This window comes from Spermophilus citellus, assembly GCF_964194105.1.
Source record: "Spermophilus citellus genome assembly, chromosome: 2".
In the NCBI taxonomy this organism is placed as follows: domain Eukaryota; kingdom Metazoa; phylum Chordata; class Mammalia; order Rodentia; family Sciuridae; genus Spermophilus; species Spermophilus citellus.
The window spans coordinates 233,131,834-233,156,903 of NC_138183.1; the positions used below are offsets into that span (position 1 = coordinate 233,131,834).

The 25,070-nt window shown below is 37.9% G+C and overlaps 1 pseudogene across 1 annotated transcript; it reads left to right on the forward strand.

The window, feature by feature from the left end:
* The first annotated feature begins 1,532 nt into the window (after positions 1 to 1,532).
* On the forward strand, positions 1,533 to 2,206 carry LOC308641799 (large ribosomal subunit protein eL43-like; annotated as a pseudogene). The gene has a single exon. The product of its transcript is annotated as a large ribosomal subunit protein eL43-like (transcript).
* The last annotated feature ends 22,864 nt before the right edge of the window (positions 2,207 to 25,070 follow it).

Below are 25,070 nucleotides of genomic sequence, written 5' to 3' on the forward strand. Positions count from 1 at the left end.
AATTTCTGCCCAGTGTCATTCAGCATCACTTCTCAGTTGCTCTCTAAACTGGAGTCTAGGTTAGAATCCAGCTGCATGCAGCTGACAAGGACTTCAATCCTAAGAAACGTGTCCAATTTAGGCTTCTAAATACACAGAGTATTTATGTGGCTTTATATGACAGAAGCACTAGATTCTCCATGGAGTCCTGGTTCTCTGACTGGGTACGGAGCTAGTCTTCTGTCTAGATGTTAGTGGAAAACGGTTAATTCATTTTTATAACTTCTGTTTTAAAAGAAGACAGTGCAATAGAGGGATTATCTCTGATATGTGTACCCATAAATTATTTGCAAAATCTTAAATATTTTGTCTAATTTACTGTAAAAACACTCTTCTTGTGTTGTGGCAGCCAATCTTAGAATTGGCAATAAACATTTTTATTCCTACAGATTAAAAATCAATGACTGAACAAATAAAACTACCCCTTTTATAATAGCATAAAAATAAATAAAATACTTGGGAATCAAAGAAAGAGGTTAAAAACCTCTACAACAAAAACTGCAGAACACTAAAGAAAGAAATTAAAGAAGAGCTTATAAGATGGGAAGATCTACCTTGGTCTTGGATAGACAGAATATTGTCAAAATGACCATACTACCAAAAGCACTGCACAGATTTAATGCAATTGTGATCAAAATCCCAATGACATTCCTCATAGAAATAGAAAAAGCAGTCATGAAATTCATCTGGAAAAATAAGAGACCCAGAATACATACCTAAAGCAATCCTTAGCAAGAAGAGTAAAGCAGATGACATCACTATACCAGAACTGAAACTATACCACAGAGCAATAGTAACAAACATAGCATGGCATTGGCACCAAAATAGACTTGTAGTCTAATGGTACAGAAGAGAGGACACAGAGATTAACCCCTATAATTACAGTTATCTTATATTTGACACCAAAAATGTACATTGAAGAAAAGATAGCCTCTTCAACAAATTGTGCTAGGAAAATTGGAAATCCATATGCAACAAAATGAAATTAAACCCCTATCTGTCACCATGCACAAAACTCAACTCAGAGTGGATCAGGACCTAGGAATTAAACCAGAGACACTGCACCTATTAGAAAAGGTAGGCCCAGATCTCCATCATGTCGGATTAGGCCCCAAGTTCCTTGATAAGACTCCTATGGTGCAAGAATCAATATCAAGAATCAATAAATGGGATGGATACAAACTAAAAAGCTTATTCTCAGCAAAAGAAACAATCTGTGAGGTGAATAGACAGCCTACTAATTGGGAACAAATTCTTACGACATGCATGTCAGATAGAGAACTAATCTCTAGAACATATAAAGAACTAAAATTTCTTAACACCAAAAAACCCTAAATAACCCAATCAATACATGGGCCCAGGAACTGAACAAACACTTCTCAGAAGAAGATATACAATGGATTAACAAATATATGAAAAAACGCTCAACATCTCTAGTAATTAGAGAAATGCAAATCAAAACTACTCTAAGATACCATCTCACTCCTGTCAGAATGACAGCTGTCAAGAATACAAACAACAGGACATGTGAGTGTGATGGTTCTTGCAGTGCTAAACACACAAAGAAAGTCGGAATCGTCGGTAAATATGGGACCCGCTGCAATGCCTCCCTCTGGAAAATGGTGAAGAAAATTGAAATCAGCCAGCACGCCAAATACACATGTTCCTTCTGTGGCAAAACCAGATGAAAAGACGGGCTGTGGGGATCTGGCACTGTGGTCCCTGCATGAAAACAGTGGCTGGTGGTGCCTGGACCTACAACACCACTTCTGCCATCACAGTCAAGTCTGCAATCAGAAGGCTGAAGGAACTGAAAGACCAGTAGAAAGTTCTACCATATAGCAAAATTGTGGTTTGTTTGTTAATTGTATTAACTGGATGTTCTGATGTGAATTGCATTAATATTGCCCTTTCAAAAGATTTGTGAATTGAAGCCCTTCTAATTTGAATTGGAAAATTTTGCTAGGTGGGTTATTGTAATTCAGGTCTTTTTTCTTCAGTAGTCAGATGATAATGGCATGAAACTAAGTCTTATGGCTTAAGTATATACTCAGCTTTTTTTTTTTTTTTCAAAAAAAAATACTGTTCCACTACTCCAAGATACATTGACATTGTACAAAATTTGTTTTAAAGGTAAAATATGCTAAAAACACAAAGGATATACATTAAAAAAAATACAAACAACAATAAGTGTTGGCGAAGATGTGGGGGGAAAAGCACACTCATACTCTGCTGGTGGGAATGCATATTGGTGCAGCCAATATGGAAAGCAGTATGGAGATTCCTTGGGAAACTGGGAATGGAACCAACATTTGACCCAGCTATCCGTCTCCTCGGCCTATACCCAAAAGACTTAAAACAGCATACTACAGGAATATAGCCACATCAATGTTTATAGCAGCACAATTCACAGTAGCTGAACTGTGGAACCAACCATTTAGGTATATATAATATATATATTAATATATATATTAATATATATATATAATATATATATTAATATATATATTAATATATATATATAATAATATATATATTAATATATTATTCAGAATTAAAAGAGAATAAAATCATGGCATTTGCAGGTAAATGGATGGAGCTGGAGAACATAATGCTAAGGGAAATTAGCCAATCCCCAAAACCAAATGCCTAATTATTTCTCTAATTTAAGGATGCTGATTCATAATATTCTACAGGGGGTGGGGGTGGGGATGGGAGGATTTAATGAACTCTAGATAGGGCAAAGGGAAAAGGGAAGGGAGGGGTGTAGGGGTATAAAAGGTGGTGGAATGCGATGGTGATCATTACCCTAAGTAGATGTATGAAGACAAGAAGGATGTGACTATTTTGTGTACAACCAGAGATATAAAACATTGTGCTTTATATGTGTAATATGAATTGTAATGCATTCTGTTATATATAACAAATTAAAATTTTAAAAATGTTGGCAAATTTAAATTAAGATAAACAGAATTTGGGGGAATTATAGAAAAATGAGGTGATTAAAGAAAAACATGCTTGAAAGAATGATAATGAAAGAAAATACTGAAAGTTATATACAAAACCTACAAAACATAATATGAAAGTTAAAAAAAAGATAATTAGAAATTATTTTGAATCCTTATACTCCAATAAAATAGAAGATAGTGAAGGCATCGATAAATTTCTTAAGTCGGGGCTGGGGATGTGGCTCAAGTGGTGGCGCGCTCGCCTGGCATGCGTGCGGCCCGGGTTCGATCCTCAGCACCACATACCAACAAAGATGTTGTGTCCGCCAAGAACTAAAAAATAAATATTAAAAATTCTCTCTCTCTTTCTCTCCTCTCTCACTCTCTCTTTAAAAAAAAAAAAAAAATTCTTAAGTCATATGATCTTCCCAGATTGAGTCAGGAGGATATACACAAACTAAACAGACCAATATCAATTGAGGAAATAGAAGAAGCCATCAAAAGACTACCAACTAAGAAAAGCCTAGGACTGGATGGGTATACAGCAGAGTTTTACAAAACCTTTAAAGAAGAACTAGTACCAATACTTTTCAAGCTATTTCAGGAAATAGAAAAAGAGGGAGAACTTCCAAATTCATTCTACGAGGCCAACATCACCCTGACTCCTAAACCAGACAAAGACACTTCAAAGAAAGAAAACTACAGACCAATATCTCTAATGAACATAGATACAAAAATCCTCAATAAAATTCTAGCAAATCGGATACAGAAACATATTAAAAAGATCGTGCATTATGATCCACTAGGATACATCCCTGGGATGCAAGGCTGGTTCAATATACGGAAATCAATAAATGTTATTCACCACATCAATAGACTTAAAGATAAGAACCATATGATCATCTCGATAGATGCAGAGGAAGCATTCGACAAAGTACAGCATCCCTTTATGTTCAAAACACTAGAAAAACTAGGGATAACAGGAACATACCTCAATGTTGTAAAAGCTATCTATGCTAAGCCTCAGGCTAGCATCATTCTGAATGGAGAAAAATTGAAGGCATTCCCTCTAAAATCTGGAACAAGACAGGATGCCCTCTCTCACCACTTCTGTTCAACATAGTTCTCAAAACACTGGCCAGAGCAATTAGACAGATGACAGAAATTAAAGGCATAAAAATAAGAAAAGAAGAACTTAAATTATCACTATTTGCGGGTGACATGATTCTAAACCTAGCAGACCCAAAAGGGTCTACAAAGAAACTACTAGAGCTAATAAATGAATTCAGCAAAGTGGCAGGATATAAAATCAACACTCATAAATCAAAGGCATTCCTGTATATCAGCAACAAATCTTCTGAAATGGAAATGAGGACAACCACCCCATTCACAATATCCTCAAAAAAAAAATAAAATACTTGGGAATCAACCTAACAAAAGAGGTGAAAGATTTATACAATGAAAACTACAATATTCCAACATGGCGGCGGGCATGGAGAGATCAAGTCTCTGACCTCTTCAGCTGTGCAGGCATAGGGAGTTGTAAACAGTCTAAATGCTGTTTGCTCAGGATCACTAGGCAATGCTGAACTGACGTGGATCTGGGGCGAACAGTCTGGGCCTCTCAGAACACACACTGAGCCCAGATCGGCTGAACTCAAGATCCCTTTCGCCTGCTTCCCGAAGACAAACAGCTGTGACTCAGCAATAACCCATCTGGCTGAAACAACTGGTCGGCCCTTCTGTTCCTACGGAGGGAAATGCCAACCGAGCCTTCATAGGTAGTGGCCACAGGTTTGAAACGGGGCTTGGGAGAGACAGTAAGGACCCACTGGTTGCATTGGTCGCCCGGCAAAGGGAAACGAACTGTCGCCATTTGCAAGAGATACCACCATGGCAGAGAACTGACGTCACCAGACTGCAGTGGAGGAGATAACTTCATTGAAACCTGCGGCTAGAGGTGTGTAATTCCCTAGCCTTCCCTCTCCACACATCGGGGAAACCTTAAGGGCCTCACCCAGCTCTCCCATAAGGGCCCCTCCCAGCTCTCCCGTGAGAGCGATAGCCGGACCGAGGGAATCAGACGTGGCGCGGGACCCACGGCGCAAAACTCCTGGCTACCGCTCCCACCAGTGCTGACAACTGAGGTCTCTCAAACCAGCTACCGGGGGCGTGGCTACCGGAGGGCAAGTAAAATTCGCTAAGGATTCTCAGCCCCAAGCTCTACAAACTTAGGGTCTGAGGGAATGGCAAACTGCGAGAGTGTGCCCAGTCGTTCATGAAAACAGGGCTCCCGGGAGCAGAAGACCTGGCGTGTAGCCAGTATTGTGGTGAGCGGCACCCGTGAGAGGGGCCTGGCTAGAGTAAAAGTTGGGAAGTGACTAGAAACAAGAGGAGGCCCTAGGCACTCAGGATTGGAGACTCCCCCAGTCTGGGAGGAGGAGCTGCTGCACAGTGATTGGTTCCTGCGTATTGACAGGAGAAACTTGCCCTGTTGGGCACAGCGCCACCTACTGGAAGAGAAGTTAATCAAACTCTATGACTGCATTTATTAGTTTTTTTTTTCTCTTTTCTTGATTTGGGTTTTTCTTTCATTTTCATTTTTATTTCTTCTTGTTTTCTAAATTTTTTTTACATTTTCTAAAATTTTTTTCTTCTAATTTTAATTTTAATTTTTTAATTATTATTATTTTTTTAATTTTTTTTCTTTTTTATTTCCTATTTTTTTCTTCCTTTGTCTTTTCATTTCTTTTCAAATTTCTTATTCCCCCTTTGTTGAATTCTACCTGCTTACTCTCATTCTCTTTAGTGACTTCTTCCCTTCCCTTCTAATACCTTTCCTCCCAAGCATCAAATAAATTTATAGGAGTAAACAGTAACTCAGGAGTCAAACAGAACAAGAAGTAACATGAGCAACTTCAAAAAGCAAGGAAGAAAAGGAGTACAAACAATGCAGGACAGCCTAATGATAAACCAAATTAAAAACTCAATTGAGAGTATCACTAACAGAGTGGAGCAAGTAGAAGCCAGAACGTCAGATAATGAAGACAAAATATATCATCTTGAAAAGAGTCTAGCCAACTCAGAAAGACTGGTAAAAAATCACGAGAAAAACATCCAAGAGTTATGGGATAACATAAAAAAACCAAACTTACGAGTCATTGGGATAGAAGAAGGTACAGAGATTCAAACCAAGGGAATGAGTAAACTGCTAAATGAAATAATTACAGAAAACTTTCCAGAAATAAAAAAGGAAACAGATATACAAATTGAAGATGCATACAGGACACCGAGCACACAAAATCACAGTAGACCAACGCCAAGACACATTGTTATGAAGATATCCAAAATACAGAACAAAGAGAAAATTCATATGGAAAAGTAAAAGACCCAGAATAGCAAAAGCAATTCTAAGCAAGAAGTGTGAATCAGGCGGTATAGCTATACCAGATTTCAAACTATATTACAGAGCAATAGTGACAAAAACAGCATGGTACTGGTACCAAAACAGGCGGGTGGACCAATGGTATAGAATAGAGAACACAGAGACTAATCCACAAAATTACAACTATCTTATATTTGATAAAGGGGCTAAAAGCATGCAATGGAGGAAGGATAGCATCTTCAACAAATGGTGTTGGGAAAACTGGAAAGCCATATGCAACAAAATGAAACTAAATCCCTTTCTCTCACCATGCACAATATTTAACACAAAATGGATCAAGGAGCTTGATATCAAATCAGAGACTCTGCATCTGATAGAAGAAAAAGTTGGCTCCGATCTACATATTGTGGGGTTGAGCTCCAAATTCCTTAATAGGACACCCATAGCACAAGAGTTAATAACAAGAATCAACAAATGGGACTTACTTAAACTGAAATGTTTTTTTCTCAGCAAGAGAAACAATAAGAGAGGTAAATAGGGAGCCTACATCCTGGGAACAAATTTTTACTCCTCACACTTCAGATAGAGCCCTAATATCCAGAGTATACAAATAACTCAAAAAATTAGACAATAAGATAACAAATAACCCAATCAACAAATGGGCCAAGGACCTGAACAGACACTTCTCAGAGGAGGATATACAATCAATCAACAAGTACATGAAAAAATGCTCACCATTTCTAGCAGTCAGAGAAATGCAAATCAAAACCACCCTAAGATACCATCTCACTCCAGTAAGATTGGCAGCCACTATGAAGTCAAACAACAACAAGTGCTGGCGAGGATGTGGAGAAAAAGGTACACTTGTACATTGCTGGTGGGACTGCAAATTGGTTCTGCCAATTTGGAAAGCAGTATGGAGATTCCTGGGAAAGCTGGGAATGGAACCACCATTTGACCCTGCTATTGCCCTTCTTGGACTATTCCCTGAAGACCTTAAAAGAGCATGCTACAGGGATACTGCCACATCGATGTTCATAGCAGCACAATTCACAATAGCTAGACTGTGGAACCAACCCAGATGCCCTTCAATAGATGAATGGTAAAAAAAAAAAAATGTGGCATCTATACACCATGGAATATTACACAGCACTAAAAAATGACAAAATCATAGAATTTGCAGGGAAATGGATGGCACTAGAGCAGATTATGCTTAGTGAAGCTAGCCAATCCCTAAAAAACAAATACCAAATGTCTTCTTTGATATAATGAGAGCAACTATGAACAGAGCAGGGAGGGAGAGCAGGAGAAAAGATTAACTTTAAACAGAGACATGAGATGGGAGGGAAAGAGAGAAAAGGGAAATTGCATGGAAATGAAGGGAGACCATCATTGCTATACAAAATTACACATAAGAGGAAGTAAGGGGAATGGGAAAATAAATAAGGAGAGAAATGAATTACATGAGATGGGGTAGAGAGAGAAGATGTGAGGGAAGGAGTGGGGGGATAGTAGGGCATAGGAAAGATAGCAGAATACAACAGTTACTAATAGGGCATTATGTAAAATTGTGGATGTGTAACCAACATGATTCTGCAATCTGCATTTGGGGTAAAATTGGGAGTTCATAACCTACTTCAATCTAATGTATGAAATATGATATGTCAAGAGCTTTGTAATGTTGTGAACAACCAATAAAAAAAAGAAAACTACAGAAACCTAAAGAGAGAAATAGAAGATCTTAGAAGTTGGAAAAATACACCCTGTTCATGGATAGGCAGAACTAACATCATCAAAATGGCAATATTACCAAAAGTTCTCTACAGATTTAATGCAATGCCAATCAAAATCTCAACTGCATTTCTTGTAGAAATAGATAAATCAATCATGGAATTCATATGGAAAAATAAAAGACCCAGAATAGCAAAAGCAATTCTAAGCAGGAAGTGTGAATCAGGCGGTATAGCGATACCAGATTTCAAACTACACTACAGAGCAATAGTAAAAAAAAACACCATGGTCCTGGTACCAAAACAGGAGGGTGGACCAATGGTACAGAATAGCGGACACAGAGAACAATCCACAAAATTACAACTATTTTATATTTGACAAAGGGGCTAAAAGCATGCAATGGAGGAAGGATAGCATCTTCAACAAATGGTGCTGGGAACACTGGAAATCCATATGCAACAAAATGAATCTAAATCCCTTTCTCTCGCCATGCACAATATTTAACACAAAATGGATCAAGGAGCTTGATATCAAATCAGAGACTCTGCGTCTGATAGAAGAAAAAGTTGGCTCCAATCTACATATTGTGGGGTCAAGCTCCAAATTCCTTAATAGGACACCCATAGCACAAGAGTTAATAACAAGAATCAACAAATGGGACTTACTCAAACTAAAAAGTTTTTTCTCAGCAAGAGAAACAATAAGAATGGTAAATAGGGAGCCTACATCCTGGGAACAAATTTTTACTCCTCACACTTCAGATAGAGCCCTAATATCCAGAATATACAAAGAACTCATAAAATTAAACAATTAGAAAACAAATAACCCAATCAACAAATGGGCCAAGGACATGAACAGACACTTCTCAGAGGAGGGTATACAATGAATCAACAAGTTCATGAAAAAATGCTCACCATCTCTAGCAGTCAGAGAAATGCAAATCAAAACCACCCTAAGATACCATCCACTCCAGTAAGATTGGCAGCCATTATGAAGTCAAACAACAAGTGCTGGTGAGGATGTGGGGAAAAGGGTACACTTGTACATTGCTGGTGGGACTGCAAATTGGTGCGGCCAATTTGGAAAGCAGTTTGGAGATTCCTGGGAAAGTTGGGATTGGAACCACCTTTTGACCCAGCTATTGCCCTTCTCCAACTATTCCCTGAAGACCTTAAAAGAGCACACTACAGGGATACTGTCACATGGATGTTCATAGCAGCACAATTCACAATAGCTAGACTGTTGAACCAACCTAGATGCCCTTCAATAAATGAATGGATTAAAAAAATGTGGCATTTATACACAATGGAGTATTACTCTGCACTAAAAAAGACAAAATCATGGTATTTTCATGGAAAAGGTTAGCATTAGAGCAGATTATGCTAAGTGAAGCTAGCCAATCCCTAAAAAACAAATACCAAATGTCTTCTTTGATATCAGGAGGGCAACTAAGAACAGAGCAGGGAGGAAAAGCATGAGAAGAAGATTAACATTAAACAGGGACGAGAGGTGGCAGGGAAAGGGAGAGAGAAGGGAAATTGCATAGAAAGGAAGGAGACCCTCATTGTTATACAAAATTACATATAAGAGGAAGTAAGGGGAAAGGGAAAAAAACAAGGGAGAGAAATGAATTACAGTAGATTCGGTAGAGGGAGAAGATGGGAGGGGAGGGGGCATAGTAGAGGATAGGAAAGGCAGCAGAGTACAACAGACACTAGTATGGCAGTATGTAAAAACGTGGATGTGTAACCGATGTGATTTTCTGCAATCTGTATATGGGGAAAAATGGGAGTTCATAACCGACTTGAATCAAATGTATGAAATATGATATGTCAAGACCTTTGTAATGTTTTGAACAACTAATAATAAAAATAAAAAAATAAAATAAAATTAACAGCAGACTCAGAATTGCCCATGTTTTCTAGAGAGCTCTTTGGTAACATGTATCAAATCACACAAGACAAGTTTGCCTTTTGAATCATGAAGTCTACTTCTAAGGAATTAATCCAACACTGAAAAGTGGGAAGCAACACCAATACCTGACAACACCAAAAATGATGAAATAAATGACATTGTGGCCATAAAAAAATAAAGAATCAATGTCTAAGTTTCTTTGTTGTTATTGATCTTTTTATTATCAAAATAGTAAATGAATATTGTAGAAGATTAGAAAATATAAGAAAAAACAAACAGAATATTGGAGGAAAAAGTACTTCATAATCATACCACACAATAGTGCTAATTGTTTGTTGTGGCTTTGAATTTCATTGTACATATGTTTTACCTATTGATATCCAATTGCATTACACCATTTTGTCTTGCTTTTTAAAATTTAACGTTATACTTTTAGTGTTTCCCACTTTCATCTTTCTAACACAGAACTGTATTAATGTTCTAATATTTTTGAATGCTGTTTCACATGAATTATATTGCTAAAATATCAGTAAATGTTTTACATTTTAAATCACCCAATTAAAATAAAAATATTTCAAAGAATATAAAATGTGTGTATGGCATATACATTGGTTGTGTTTTTTATTCATAGAGGAGGTAAAAAATAAACAGCTGTACCTCAGGTATTTTTCAGACTAAGAGACACTTTCATTTCTCTTTAGTAGTCCCAAATTCATTTGAAATATCATTAAAAGGTAACAGATAAAATAATTTAGTTTTATTCTGGTGAGTTCTCAGTAAAAAGGCTGAAAAGTCAAGAATCCCTGAAAAGTAATAGAGCTACTTTATTTGTGAAACGACTTCCATCCCAGAGTAGTAGTTTATTTTGCACATTTGATCAGGGCATTATTAGGCATTCAGCAATCCACTCTGCCTGGTTCATTTCTCCAAATGGAATGACACACCCATAATGATACAGTTATTTTGCAATGATTTCTACTTAATACTCAGGCTTTTCTTGGAGTTTTGTGGCTGTGTGTGAATAGGACAAACTATTCCACCTATGTTGGCTAGGATTCTCCAAAATCAAAACAGGAATTGGCAGGAATGAAAAAGTAAATTCACTGATAATCTGTTACCATTACCATGGCAGAAACTCTCTCTTTTGTTATTTCACATGTTCATAGAAATTCTGGGGATGAGAAGGAGGGTGCCCCTTTTGTACTTAGTTATGCAGCATTGTAGAGGCAGACCACAAAGGTGACAGTGTATAATATGAATGACCAAGTTCAAATAAAGAAAATAAGATAAAGTGGGAAAAACAGGAAGGAACAAAACCAGGTTCCAGAGTCTAAGAGCAGAAACTGTCTGGGGAGGATCTAGGAAGGTAGGAAGACAGTTAACCCCAAAGGAGTTTCAGAATAAGTCAATCATGGCAGGTTTGTTCACAGTTCCTGGGATCTTTGGTGAGAAACACAGGAAGCTATCAAAGGGGATAACAAGAACCCATCTCCCATTATCCACAGGTTATCCCAATATCCACTCCTAGATAAGCCTCGTCTGAGAAAGGTAACCACAGGTGAGGAAGTCATTTAGAAGGGAGGACATATAATAATGTTGGATGAAAGAGCAAAGAAACAAGAGGAGACAAAGACTAAACATGGCAGTAATCTGAATATAGCAGTATAAATTAGAATTTGGGCCATGTTATAGTAATTTCATATAATAAAAATGCAGCGATAACAAGCAACAAAAATTGTTACTCTTAAGAAAACCTGCAAAGATACCTGTCGAGAAGCAAACAAAAGAAGGACACACACATGCGCGCATGTGCGCACACACACACGTACACACTCACACAGTGCAGAGGCAAGAAGGCAAGTGGCTGTTCCTCCCAGCAGCTGCGTTTATTATCTCAAAAGTTACATAGCTCCCGTTACCATAACTACGTTCTAACTAGTATTCCTTTTACCCCAAGCGCTAGCTAACTGAGAAAAGGTCCAGGTTAATACAAACACAGAGCCCTTCTCTCCAAGGACATCACAGTGCACCTGCATAGTTATCTTAATAGCTTCAAGGGGAAATTGCTGCGCATTCCAAGTGTGGAAAACAGGGCGCCAGTTACTCCCAGGAGTTTGCTCAGCCTGGGAATTCTTCCCTGTACATTTCCATGGTCAGAATACCTACAGTTGCTCCCAGCAAAAGTTTTTACACCACCACTGGCCATCACAATAGTAGTGACATCATGACTATGACATCTCCTGTGCAAACTGTAGGAGGCAGAGCAAGAACATATGGAAAGCATGTCACCCCGGTCACAATGAACCAACAAAGGAATCTTTTTTTTTTTTTTTTTAAAGAGAGAGTGAGAGAGGGGAGAGAGAGAGAGAGAGAGAGAGAGAGAGAGAGAGAGAGAGAGAGAGAGAGAGAGGGAGAGAATTTTTAATATTTATTTTTTAGTTCTCGGCGGACACAACATCTTTGTTGGTATGTGGTGCTGAGGATCGAACCCGGGCCGCACGCATGCCAGGCCAGCGCGCTACCGCTTGAGCCACATCCCCAGCCCCCAACAAAGGAATCTTAAAGATAGAGGTTTTCCTCCTTTGCAATCCATTTTTCCCTGTGATGGAAATACTGTTGTAAATAGAATTTAAATGGTGAACTGGGGGGGATTGCCACTCCCTCACAACAATCTCCCCTTCTTCCATGAAAATCACATGATGCCTTTTTAAACTATTTGGTACTATTTGTCATTGTGTATGGAGAGACAGAAAAACTCATGGGTCAACCTTATGTTCCTCAGAAATCCCAGGGGACATTGATTCAAAGTATCACACACCCCTTCTTAACTCATCCACAGGATCTGTTTTTTTAACCATTCAGCATGTCAATTTTTAAATCTGTACTGTTGAGACTCAGGGGTAGAGTAATGTTTTTTTTTCACATGCAAGACTCGGGGTTCAGTCCCCATCACCACAATAAACAAATAAAACATAAAATGAGCACTGTTTATAAAACAAGAGTGAAGGCTTTTTTTTCTTTAAATTTGTGACTTATGCACAATATTCACAAGAAAAATGGCACATATTCAATTGTGCAGCTAAACAAATATTTACCAACCAAAAACATCTGTCACAGCATACAGATCACAAAAAAGACCGCAATCAACATCTCTTCCGATTACTCCCTATGCCAAGGGAAAACATCTTCCTAATGACTCGCAGGATTAACCAGATTTTACTGTAATTGAACTTTTTTTTTATTGGTTGTTCACAACATTACAAAGCTCTTGACATATCATATTTCATACATTAGATTGAAGTGGGTTATGAACCCCCAATTTTACCCCAAATTCAGATTGCAGAATCACGTGGGTTACACATCCACAATTTTACATAATGCCCTATTAGTAATTCCTGTATTCTGCTACCTTTCCTATCCCCTACCATCCCCCCTCCCCTCCCCTCCCATCTTCTCTCTCTACCCCATCTACTGTAATTTATTTCTCTCCTTGTTTATTTTCCCATTCCCCTCACAACCTCTTATATGTAATTTTGTATACCCATGAGGGTCTCCCTTCATTTCCATGCAATTTCCCTTTTCTCTCCCTTTCCCTCCAATCTCATATCTCTGTTTAATGTTAATCTTTTCTTCCTACTCTTCCTCCCTGCTCTGTTGATAGTTGCTCTCATTATATCAAAGAAGACATTTGGTATTTGTTTTTTAGGGATTGCCTAGCTTCACTAAGCATAATCTGCTCTAGTGCCATCCATTTCCCTGCAAATTCTATGATTTTGTCATTTTTTATTGTTGCATAGTACTCCATTGTGTATAGATGCCTAATTTTTTATCCATTCATCTATTGAAGGGCATCTGGGTTGGTTCCACAGTCTAGCTTTAAAGGTTTTGTAAAACTCTGCTGTATACCCATCCGGTCCTGGGCTTTTCTTGGTTGGTAGTCTTTTGATGGCTTCTTCAATTTCATCCATTGATATTGGTCTGTTCAAATTGTGTGTATCCTCCTGACTCAGTCTGGGCAAATCATATGACTTATGAAATTTATCGATGTCTTCACTATCTTCTATTTTATTGGAATATAGGTTTTCAAAATAATTTCTAATTGTCTTCTGTATTTCTGTAGCATCTCTTGTGATATTGCCTTTTTCATCCCGTATGTTAGTAATTTGAGTTCTCTCTCTTCTTCTCTTTGTTAGCATGGCTAAAGGTCTGTCGATCTTATTTATTTTTTCAAAGAACCAACTTTTAGTTTTGTTAAGTTTTTCAATAGTTTCTTTTGTTTCAGTTTCATTGATTTCCGCTCTGATTTTAATTATTTCTTGCCTTCTGCTACATTTGCTGTTGTTTTGCTCTTCCTTTTCTAGGGCTTTGAGATGAAGTGTGAGCTCATTTATTTGTTGGCTTTTTTTTTTTTTTTTGAGGAATGACCACCGGGCAATGAATTTTCCTCTTAAAACTGCTTTCATTGTGTCCCATAGATTCCGATATATCGTGTCTGTATTTTCATTTATCTCTAAGAATTTTTTTATTTCCTCCTGTATGCCTTCTGTAACCCATTGATCATTCAGTAACATATTGTTCATTTTCCATGTGATGTAGGATTTTTCCTTCCTTCTTTTATCATTGATTTCCAGTTTCATTCCATTATGATCAGATAAAATGCATGGTATTATCTCCACCCCTTTATATTTACTGAGGGTTGCCCTATGGCATAATATATGGTCTATTTTTGAGAAGGATCCATGTGCTGCTGAGAAAAAAGTATATCCATTTGATGATGGTTGATACATTCTATATATGTCAGTTAAGTCTAGGTTATTGATTGCGATATTGAGTTCTATAGTTTCTTTATTCAACTTTTGTTTGGAGGATCTGTCCAATGGTGAGAGAGGTGTGTTGAAGTCACCCATAATTATTGCGTTGTGGTCTATTTGACTCTTGAACTTGAGGAGAATTTGTTTTATGAATGTCGCAGCACCATTATTTGGTGCATAAATATTGATAATTGTTATGTCTTGTTGGTGAATGGTTCCTTTTAACAGTATATAATGACCTTCTTTATCCCTTTTGATTAACTTAGTCTTGAGGTGGATTTTATTCGATATGAGGATGGCCACCCCTGCTTGCTTAGGAGGACCGTGTGCGTGGTATATTTTTTCCCATCCTTTCACCTTCAGCCTGTGTATGTCTTTTACAATCAGATGTGTTTCCTGGAGGCAGCATATTGTTGGATTTGTTTTTTTTAATCCATGATACCAGCCTATGTCGCTTTATTGGAGAGTTTAAGCCATTAACATTCAGAGTTACTAATGATATATGGTTTGTACTTCCATCCATGTTTGATTATTTATCCTTTTTTTAAAAAATTTAGTTTGTTTCTCCATGATTATCTTTCCCCTCGCCCTCTGTCTTTACTGAGGCATTTCCCACTGATGGTTTTGGTTATTGTTTTTCGTTTCTTCCTCGTGTAGTGTTTTGCTCAAAATGCTTTGCAATGCTGGTTTTCTGGCTGCAAATTCTTTTAACTTTTGTTTATCATGAAAGATTTTTATTTCGTTGTCATACCTGAAGCTTAATTTTGCTGGATACAGAATTCTTGGTTGGCATCCATTGTCTTTCAGTGTTTGAAATACATTGTTCCATGACCTTCTTGCTTTCAGTGTCTCTGATGAAAAATCCGTTGTTAACCTTATTGGTTTACCCCTGAATGTAATCTGTCTCCTTTCTCTTGTAGCTTTTAATATTTTCTCTTTGTTCTGTATATTGGATATCTTCATAACAATGTGTCTTGGTGTTGGTACTGTGATTTTGTGTGCTCGGTGTCCTGTATGCATCTTCAATTTGTATATCTGTTTCCTTTTTTATTTCTGGAAAGTTTTCTGTAATTATTTCATTCAGCAGGTTACTCATTCCCTTGGTTTGAATCTCTGTACCTTCTTCTATCCCAATGACTCGTAAGTTTGTTTTTTTTATGTTATCCCATAACTCTTGGATGTTTTTCTCGAGATTTTTTACCAGTCTTTCTGAGTTGGCTAGACTCTTTTCAAGATGGTATATTTTGTCTTCATTATCTGACGTTCTGGCTTCTACTTGCTCCACTCTGTTAGTGATACTCTCAATTGAGTTTTTTATTTGGTTTATCATTTCCTTCATTTCTAGAATTATTGTTTGATTATTTTTTATAATCCCTATCTCCTGATAGAGATGCTTAACTTCTTCTTTTAGCTGTTTATGTAATTCATTCTCAATGTGTTCTTTCGCTGCTTGAATTTGATGTCTTGTATCCTCTTTAATGTTCCATTCCATCTGTCTAAGGTGTTCCTTGAGTTCTTTATATGACCATTTTTCTGATGACTCTAGGTCCTCCTGAATATTTAGGCTGTCCTGCATTGTTTGTACTCCTTTTCTTCCTTGCTTTTTGAAGCTGCTCATGTTACTTCTTGTTCTGTTTGACTGCTGAGTTACTGTTTACTCCTATAAATTTATTTGATGCTTGGGAGGAAAGGTATTAGAAGGGAAGGGAAGAAGTCACTAAAGAGAATGAGAGTAAGCTGGTAGAATTCAACAAAGGGGGTAGAAGAGAAATGAAAAGACAAAAGAAGAAAATAAATAGGAAATAATAAAAGAAAAATATTAAAAAATAATAAAAAAAATTAAAATTAAAATTAAAATTAGAAGAAAAAAATTAAAAAATGTTTAAAAATTAAAAAAAAACAATAAGAAAGAAAAATGAAAATGAAAGAAAAACCCAAATCAAAAAAAAAAAAAAAAAAAAACGAGAAAAGAAAAAAAGAAAAAAAACTAATAAATCAGTCTTAGAGTTTGATTAACTTCTCTTCCAGTAGGTGGCGCTGTGCTTACCAGGCCAAGTTTCTCCTGTCAATACACCGGACCCAATCAATGTGCAGCAGCTCCTCCCAGACTGGGTGAGTCTCCAATCCTGAGTGCCTAGGGCCTCCTCTTGTATCTAGTCACTTCCCCACTTTTACTCTAGCCAGGCCCCTCTCACGGGTGCCGCTCACCACAATACTGGCTACACGCCAGGTCTGCTGCTCCTGGGAGCCCTGTTTTCATGAACGACTGGGCACACTCTTCCAGTTTGCCGTTCCCTCAGACCCTAAGTTTGTAGAGCTTGGGGCTGAGAATCCTCAGTGAATTTTACTTGCCCTCCGGTAGCCACGCCCCCGGTAGCTGGTGCAAGAGGCCTTAGCAGTCAGCCCTGGTGGGAGCGGTAGTTCCGCACCACCTCTGATTCCCTCGGGCTGGCTATCTCGCTCATGGGAGAGCTGGGAGGGACCCTTAAGGTTTCCCCGATGTGTGGAGAGGGAAGGCTAGGGAATTACACACCTGTAGCCGCAGGTTTCAATGAAGTTATCTCCTCCGCTGCAGTCTGATGACGTCAGTTCTCTGCCATGGTGGTATCTCTTGCAAATGGCGACAGTTCGTTTCCCTTTGCCGGGTGACCAATGCAACAGGTGGGTCCTTACTGTCTCTCCCAAGCCCCATTTCAAACCTGTGGCCACTACCTATGAAGGCTCGGTAGGCATTTACCTCCGTAGGATCAGAAGGGCTGACCAGTTGTTTCAGCTGGATGGATTAGTGCTGAGTCACAGCTGTTTGTGGGAAGCAGGCAAATGGGAGCTTGAATTCAGCCAATCCGGGCTCAGTGTGTGTTCTGAGAGGCCCAGACTGTTCGCCCCAGATCCAGGTCAGCTCAGCATTGCCTAGTGATCCTGAGCAAACAGATTTGGGTTGTTTACGACTCCCTATGCCCGCACAGCTGAAGAGGTCAGAGACTTGATCTCTCTGCGCCATCCGCCATGTTGGAGTCCCCTGTAATTGAACTTTATTTAAGTGGAATCATGCAATACAGTCTGAATTTTATTTGGCTTCCTTTCATCAAATTACATTTGTCAAATTTCTCCAGTATTGCTGGTATTTTGGATATTTTTCATAAGAATTTTTTTTTTTTTTACTGTAAAAACAGCCAGGACTATGGTGAATACAGAAAAAAGTTGAATTTAATATAATGCTGTCACAGGTATTATTACAATAAGTATAATAAATAATATTTTTAAAAACAGTATTTGGAGCTATAGCTTACCAGTAACCTATGATAATGTGGTTCTATTGAGAACAGCCTTATCAGCATATGATAATTTTTAATTAGTGTGTTGTAAAAGTACAAATCACCTCTAAGAACAGATTTTTTAACAAGATGACCATGTGTCCTCACTCAGGTAAATGCAAGTGTTATGGCTTTCATATCCATGCATGGGCTCAGTTTACACCACAGGAATCCTGACATTTAAAGATATAGTAGACATTTATCACAATTGTCACTTGCCATTAATTTACATTCCTTTTATGCATCTGTTCAAAAAATAATTAGGATTTTATGCTGCAGTAAATATGCTTGTTCATCCATTAGTGCAAAGCAAAAGATTAATTGCATTACAATGGGAATCGGGACTACAACACTCCCAGCCACAATGATAACAGTGACAGCTGGGCTGCCCACAGTACTTTGCTCTGATAAGCTTCAAAAACAAGTGTAGATGGGAAAATAATTAAATCATTGACAAGCCTTATTTTCCCTCTTCCTGCATTCAGCTTACACTCACCAAAGACTTTCCCTGCAAATTAGAAAAAAGGCTTTCCCGCCAACTCCAAGAGTCCCAGTTTAATGTTGATAATTAGCAGGATTTCTACAGATCTCACTTTTAACTCCTACAGTTTATCTCAGCAAGCTAAAGAGGACAGCAGAACAGCCCTGATCTAGTCTATCATCTCTTGAAAGCCTGACAGATAGGACTGGATCCATGCTCCTCTGACCAGTGTAGTCACATGAGGCCCGATGCTTGTTTTAATGCTCTGTTGTCTCACCACCTTAAAGTTCTTTTTTTGGGGGGGTGCGATACCAGGGAGTGAACTCAGTGGTCAGGGGCACTTGACCACTGAGCCACATACCCAGCCCTATTTTGTATTTTACTGAGAGACAGGGTCTCACTGAGTTGCTTAGTGCTCGCTTTTGCTCAGGCTGGTTTTGAATTCACAGTCCTCCTGCCTCAGCCTCCTGCATGGCTAGGATTACAGGCCTGTGCACCCAGCACCATCATAAAATTCTTAATAGTTTCTCTAACAAGGAGACTCACATTTGATATTTTAGGACATTATAAATTATGGATCCAATCCTACCAATAAATATAAGAAGTAGAATTATCATTCTCCTTTTGTCTTTCCTTTCTTCTCTCTCTTTCACCATGGTGTTTTAGTCACCTTTTTCTCCACTGTGACTAAAGGAAGGGATTAGAACAACTGTAGAGGAGGAAAAGTTTATTTGAGGACTCACAGTTTCAGAGGTCTCAGTCCATAGAAGGCCAGCTCCATTCCTTGGGGCTTAGATGATGCAAAATATCATGGTGGAAGAGTGTGGCCCAGAGAAGTAGTTCACAAATTGATCAGGAAGGAGAGGGAGGGAGGGAGGGAGGGAGGGAGGGAGAGAGAGAGACACACTCCATTCCCCCAGATTTAAATATATACCCCAAAGCCACACCCCCAATGACCTACCTCCTCCAGCCCTATTTCACCTGCTTCCAGTTACCACTCAGTTAATCTCACAGGTGATTAATTTACTGATTGGGTTAAGCTCTTGTAACTCAGTCATTTCTTCTCTGAACATTCTTGCATTGTCTCACACATGAGCTTTTGGGGGACACCTCACATCCAAACCATAACATGTAGATTTCTAAATCTTATAACTATCCATAGGTATAGAGAGGTGTCAGATGAATGTCAATGAACACACCCACACATATACACATTGTTGCATTTCCACAAAAGAAAAAATAAAGAAAGAAACAGGCTCCCCGCCCCTGAATTTCCCCCGGTTAATTGGGAAATAATGTAGCATTACTGAGTAGAAATAGCATCTATTTTTTGAGAAAAAACATCTTAGAAGTAAAAGATGTGCTCCAATTGTTTCTTGACTATGACACTTCCCTATGGTTCAAAACACACTGACAATTATTTTAACCTCAATAGGAGTTAAGAATGTTTTTGACCTTGGGTAAGAGTTTATGTCATTCAGAAAATAAATTCTGCAATGATTTGTGTAATGGCCTAACCTGCACCTACCACCACCATCCCCACCAAGAAGAAAAAACAAAAAATAATGACTGAATTGCTCAACTAATAACTTCATTCTCTGATGCATAATCAAGGTGGCAACAAAAGAAAGCTTTTCCCAGGACTGACAGTTCCACCATAGTAAGTAACAGATGGGTTTGATTGCAACCAAAATGTATGTGTGGATGATCATTATTATTGAATTATTTATCATGGCCTCTTCTCTTACAGCAGAGACTTCTAAATACTTGGCCTAGTAAGGAATTGCGTAGCGCGATAATGCATCTACTGCCGTGTTAAAAACTGGTCAGAGCTTATTCTTCTACATGATTTTTAAATCTTAATTCTTTTAAAGGCCCTTATATGTGATATACATTATTCATCAAAAATTTCCAGCTGGGCCTGTAATCCTACCAACTTGGGAGGCTGAAGCAGGAAGATCCATTGAATCCAAGGGTTCCTGGCCAACCTGGACAACTTACTGAGATTCTCACCTCAAAAAAATTTATTTTCTCTTCCTCAAGTAGAAGAACAAGGAGGCTTTTGTTATTGATAAGGATAGAGGACCTTAAAAATAGGTCAGGCACCATAGCAGAACAGACCAGTTTGCTTAAGGGGAAGGGAAATGCAAATTAACTGCTAAAGACTTGGGTATGTTTTAGTTCTGGCAGCAGCTGTTGAATAATTAGGGCCCAAAGGCCTTCATAAAGGTTGTAAGTCTTGTTACTGTGGCTAACAAAATCTGCTTGAGTAATTTCCCTTTCACTATTGCGAGTATGGGGTTTTAACTCACTAGATGGCTGATTTTGTGGCATGTACATATTCCATGTGTTGGGGAAAATGACCTTCCAGGGCTCCCCTCTGGACTGCTTTAGAGCAATGATCATAAATCCTCACTAAAAGGAAACTGGCTCTTAGGTGAGGCAGTTTAGGGTTTGGGAGAAGAAGGAAAGGTGGATAGATGTAGATAAACGTATACACAGTGGTTCTGCAAAACTGGATTGTGACACCATGTGGAACAACATGGTGACAGTGGCCTAAAATACAAAATAAAAGAATAGGCTGAATTCCAATGTAACTAAAATAGACGTTTATTATTACAGATAAACATTCTTCTGGATTATATTAGATAATTTTCATACTTTTTAGATACATGTTTCCCACAAATAACCCTTTTCAATACTTCCCTTCTCTGAATTGTTAAGCCATGCTCTTTGTGTGATTTACCATTCACTGGGGAATTGTCTGTATGAATCCTGTCTTGTTCCATTGTCAAGAGTGTCTCCTTCTATCTGGATACAACATCTGGCATTAAGATGAGACTGAAGAGCTTATAGGGTTAGAGAAGAAATCACCTTGACTTCTGGTGGTAATGTTCACTTCTATGACTCAGGTTACATGATTAATTTATGTGAGCTACAGTTTGCTTACCTTTGAAATAGAAAGCAATTACCTATACATTTCTTATAGACCTAAAATGTAAGAATTTATGGACAAGCTGAGCTCAAATGTATTTGTCTATCATCTACCTATATATTTACATAATTCTTCCATGAATACTCCATCTGCCTATATACCCATTTACTTCATTCTATCCTTGACAGGAAGAAGGTACATTGACACAGTGTTAACATTAAAGTTCCCATCTTTAAAAAGAATGTAAGGTATATTTACACAAAAATTATGTATTAGTTAACTTTGTGTCACTGTGACCAAATGATTAGACAATAACAACTTAGACGAGGAAAATATTATTTTAGCTCATGGTTTCAAAAGTTCAATCAACTTCATTGTCAATCAACTTCATTGCTCTGGGCCTGAGATGAGGCAGATCATCATGGCAGAAGGAGATGGTGGAGAAAAGCTTCTCAGTTTGTGGTAGCCAGGAAGGGAAGAGAAAGAGAGAAGGTGAGGGTGTGTGTGGGGTGGGGGGAAGCACCAGATCCCAGAGACAAAATATAAGCAATAGAGGAATGCTCCCAGTGACTAACTTCCTCAAGGCATACCCTACCTGCCTATACTTAATACCAAATTAATCCATTAAAGTGGATTAATCCACTGATTAGGTTATACCTCTTATAATCTAATCCTTTGACCTCTGAACATTCTGGCTATGTCTCACATGAGCTTTTGGGGGACACCTCATATTCAAACCATAATAATATCTTTGAAATAATTTCAGAATAATCTATATATTTAACTGATAGGGAAAAAAGTTATGGGACATTATTTTATTATACCTAAAGGGAAAAAAGTTGTGGACCATGATCTTATTGTAGCCAAAGAAGATTTTCTGTCCACAGCTGAGTATATGAGTATAGGAATCAGTACTATGCTGGCCCTTATGTGGAGGTCATTGATAAATGAAAGTGTGTTTACATTTCCTGAGATTTTATACCACTCCAAATATCCTGGCATGGCTAATAATTTTTTGTTACAGACATGAGAAAGTACTTTTTACAGATATTATCCTCAAATATAGATATTTAAAGTGTAGAATTCATGAATACATTTGTTCTCAAAAAATTAAATATCCTCTTAATCATTTCTTTCCAATGCACAAGTAATCCCCTACTTAGTGGTTTTTTTTTTCTTTTTCATTTAGAGAGATTCTAAATACTTTATTAATAAAGCATCTTGCTGCTGATAAAACATCTGACCAGGATTATATTATGTTCTGAGGAATCATAGACCGGATATGTGAGGTGGTCATCTGTGAAAATGGGGGATGTTGGAAATCAAAGGATGAAATCAGTGGCTACACCAACCCATAATTATAAATTCACCACTCTTCTTCATTTTGACCTCATATAACACTATAATAATCTTTTTTTTAAGAGAGAGAGAGAGAGAGAGAGAGAGAGAGAGAGAGAGAGAGAATTTGTTAATATTTATTTTTTAGTTTTTTGGCGGACACAACATCTTTGTTTGTATGTGGTGCTGAGGATCCAACCCAGACCGCCCGCATGCCAGGCGAGCACACTACCGCTTGAGCCACATCCCCAGCCCTATAATAATCTTTGATGTAGACCATTAGTATTTATGGAGTCTTTGGTAAAGCATGTATTCCGAAAGTCTAAAATTATTTATCAAATAGTGCACATGCCAAGCCAAAGCAGATTCAAGAAAAATCCTATGGTCCCTGTTCTATCCAACATTACCTACTGAGCTGAATGAGATCATTTAGTTCTTCCTATACAGAATTTCAGAAGCCAACCATTATGATGAGTCAAAATGAAATCCGTATGGCAAAGAAGTCCTTTGGCCGTAGAGAGCTCCTATAATTATGACCCTCAGGAACTCAAGGACGGGGAGGCAGCAAGGAAGTGGTCCTAAGTTATAATATTGAAGGGTACTTGGCACAGAAGTCAGATTTTTTAAATTTGTATGAGGTAGTTTCTGCTGGTTTTAGGCATGATATGAAGTTGTTTGAAACCCAGTTGTACCTGTCACTTTGGGCTTTGTTAAAACTTGCCTCCCATGTGGGGAGTACATCTTGCTTGTTGGTCATCTCAGGACCCAACACAGATGCTCACTGCAATGCATTATAACAGGTAATGCCAAAGTTGAGTAAATAATTTCTTCTTCATGCATGTTTCCTTGAAACTAGCCAATCCACACCTAGCCAATCCACATCTCCCTTAGGGAAAGGCTACTGTAGTCCCTGGCCTAATGAAGGCATAGTCTCACAGGTTCATTCATATTCTCTCTCTCTCTCTCTACCCCTTCTCTCCTTCCCCCCTCCCTCCCTCCCTCTCTCTCCCTCTCTGTCTTTCTCTGTGCGTGTGTGTAGCCTGTGTGTTCATTCTCCACCCATGCATCTATTAATGATAAGATATGAACTGTTATGGTGCTTCCTCTGTGTCTCATCTGATGAACACACATAAACCTGAGATTCCTCAGGATCAAGGTTTCTCCTAGAGCCTGGCTATCTTGATAGGAAAAACCTGGATGCAGGTCAGATATGAGCCACAAGTTGTATGCCAGTGTAAACAAGTTTCCTCTGAGAGTGACACCTGGTCAGAAGTCGAATATGTGGGCATGAGGCTGTTGGTCAGGATAAAGAAGTATCCCATGAAAGGCAATTCTATGCATCCATCTGGATGAATGTCAACTCATGGACAGAATTTATGACACTCTTGAGAGAGATATCAGAATCAAATTACAGAAAAATCACAACACTGACCTTTAAAGTTGAGATTGACCGTGATCAAGCAAATTTGGGTTTAATAGTTAAGTTCAGAGCAGAAACAAGCAAAATATCTGTACCAGGTTCCTCTTATATCTAACATCTAATTGACATAAACATACAATTTGATCCATGCCTCCAGCCTTGTGGCAATCTCAAAAGAGTTATAAGGCAAATTTATTGTATTAGAGAAGGGTTCAAATGTTAGTGATAGTCAAGTAGGTACTCTGGCTACATATGAATTGGTTGAATTCAGTAAATTATTTTATTTCTTTGAATTTCATAAAATTTAGATAATAATAAAATGGAGATAATAATAGTTCCTATTTTGAATGGATTTAGATGGAGAAATTTATATAACATTATTTGCATAGTATTTAACACAAAATAATAATCCATAGTGCCAATTGCTATCCTTATTACTGCAAGAAGGAAATATTAAATATGATGCATAATTATATGACTCTAAGGCTCTGAAATTTGGAGTACAGTATTTTTAGTACAGTATTCAAGTTTCTTATAAATTTTGGTTTGAAATAAGGTAGATCAAAACTATGACCATCTTTTGGACATATATTTTCTATTTAATTTTTTTCTCAGGTAAAACAAATGGGTGGATGCATTATTACCTACTGTGTTTGAAATCCTCTCTGATAACCATTTAACTCTGATTTCTCACTATGTCAACTGCCCAGGTTGCTAATTGTAAAGAATATGTTAGCACAATTAATTTATCTCT